The sequence below is a fragment of the Microtus ochrogaster genome, unplaced genomic scaffold, assembly GCF_000317375.1.
Source record: "Microtus ochrogaster isolate Prairie Vole_2 unplaced genomic scaffold, MicOch1.0 UNK368, whole genome shotgun sequence".
In the NCBI taxonomy this organism is placed as follows: Eukaryota; Metazoa; Chordata; class Mammalia; order Rodentia; family Cricetidae; genus Microtus; species Microtus ochrogaster.
The window spans coordinates 16,017-18,537 of record NW_004949466.1 but is presented as its reverse complement, the minus strand read 5'-3'; positions in this window follow the sequence as shown (position 1 = coordinate 18,537).

The following is a 2,521-nucleotide window of genomic DNA, read 5'->3' as shown; positions in this document are numbered from 1 at the left end:
CCTCTTCTGAGTCACCCCCGACTAGATCCAGCCAGGTCATAGCACCCCACCCAGGGTCAGGGGATGCCTGGCCCATGGGTCCTATGGTGTTCGTGCCGATTTGCACCCCGCCTATAGAAACATCCCCATTATAGGCCTTGTGGTGTCTCCGTTTTCACACATTTTACAATTTCAGCTGTGGGTAGCAAGCCATCCATGTCCGTCCCCCATGAGGTGGAAGCCTTTTAGAGGCCCCCAAACCCCAGGCCTTAATGTCATACTTCTTCAGCTCCTACCTTCACTCTGCCGGTGTTCCACTAGCTCCACTTTTATGGGAGCTTTCTGACGACTGTCAGCACACAGGCAAATGGGCCCTGCCATGGTTACTGCTGCCAACAAGATTGGTCAGATCCATGAGGTGACTTTTTTCAATTCCAGCCCTTTGCTCCCCACCACAGCTTGTGGCATTGGTGGCTTTTGGCATGGCGGCTCAGCTACAGGGCAGATCACGCCTCTAGGTCTCTCTTATTATTAAGCTCAAAATCCCTGCAGCTCAAAAATTGTGGCGTTTCCATCTCTTATTGAGTTTAAAACCCCTACAGCTCAAAAATTATGGCTTTTTTCATACAACATGTGACTTCTGCCATTTTGACTGAGGTCATGTAACCTTACCACCATCTTAACTGAAGACAGGTGACTTTACTGCCATCTTAACTGAGTGGCTTTTTTCATGCAGCATGTGACTGCTGCCATTTTGACTGAGGTCATGTGACCTCACCACCATCTTAACTGAAGTCAGGTGACTTCACTGCCATCTTAACTGAGTGGCTTTTCCATACAACATGTGGCTGCTGCCATTTTGACTGGGGTCAGGTGACTTCACTGCCATCTTGGCTGAGAGCCAGGTCAAGTGACCAAGTTCTTCCATCTTTACTAAAGCATGCCCTGTCTTGTCCCCTGGTTTACTTATTTTTTTTCACTAAATTCCTCTTGTTGACTCTGTTGCATGTGTTTTGTGCAGTGGCATGCCTTTGGTAGGGCCCACTAAGAGCATCCACTTTGCCCAATTCCTGTTCACTCTCTCTGTGTGTGATCATACATGTAACTTAAATGTACCTATGCTTAATGTTATAATTGTTCATTGCATGTCATTTCAAACTACAAAAACAATAAATCTCATGTTTTAAACTGGTATGTACTTTTAAGTCTCTTACAAAAATACTTTATATTTAATCCAACCCTCATTTAAAATATATTAAGCTGTTCTCTACTATTGTCAGTTCTGCCATTAACCTTCTATTGCAAGCAGTTTTTCTTCTTTCTGTCTTTTTATGAGTGTAAATATTACCTGTTAAGAGCCAGTACAGTCAAGCTCAGACCCAGCTCTCCAGGCAGAATCTATACTGTAGTTTTACCTGATAAACAGCCCTCAACTACTCAGAGATCTAGGAAATATGGCATTTAAATATTTAATTATTTAAAAAAAACTTTTCATAACAAAAAGAGACTGGTTGGCTCCTATCAGCAGCACTCTATTTCCTCCAAAGAAGACAGAAAAGAAATGGGCACACAACAACGTCCATCTGCAATTCGCTTCAACTGCCAAGCACTGACCATTGGAAAAAACTGCCTTTCATCTAAACTAAAGATCTCCAGATGTGGACAAAATTGCTAGAATTGACAGCCTAGCTGCTCAGGTCAAGGTAGGCCTGTCTTTCTATGGATTTCTTAGCCTACAAGATCTTCTGGAGCCTGTCAGGCCCTGCGCTAAACAACAGAAGGCAAATATTGTAAGACTTTAAGACAATCCTAAAGCCATTTTTGACAATTCTGAATCCTCTCAGCCTCTGTGCCATAGTGCTTCCCCTCCTCCCCTGGGAACCAAGGACCTAACAGCTACACTCGCACGTACTCAGTTCCTGAACAATTACCCATATAAGTATGCTTTGGTTCGGTTCCCTGGGAAACGGGGTCAAAATGACCTCTTACCTCATCTGATCTGGCAACAGCTCTCCAGTCAATTCTTGGTAATAGCCCTTTCGAATAAGCCAATCAGAATAGTCAAAGAACAACCACCCCTTGCTTCTGTGGCCCCTTTAAAAATAGACTGTACCCGCTATTCGAGGTCCCTCGGCTTCCCGAATGCTGGGGGACCCTGTCATGACAGAATTAATAAAATCCTCATGCTTTTGCATCAACTGTGGTGTGTGAGGTGGTCTCTGGGGACGACTCCTTCTCCGTGTTTGGACATTAGAGTCCAACAATACAACCTTCAGTGACCATGGAGGACCCTGGGGAGGGACTCTAGGTGCCAACGAAGTAAGTTCTATGTCATTTTTTAATCAGTAACTCAAGTAAAATTTTATCCTTCTCAAAGATTTCTGATGCAGTTTGACAGATGAGAGTGTTGTCAGTTTAAAAGGACAACCTCACCGAACAAACTTCAGTAAAATACAAATAAGAGACCTACAAGTTATAAAGGTGTGAGGACAAATACAAGTTACCAAACTTCTCTCTCATGCTGCTTTCCATAGTCATAAAA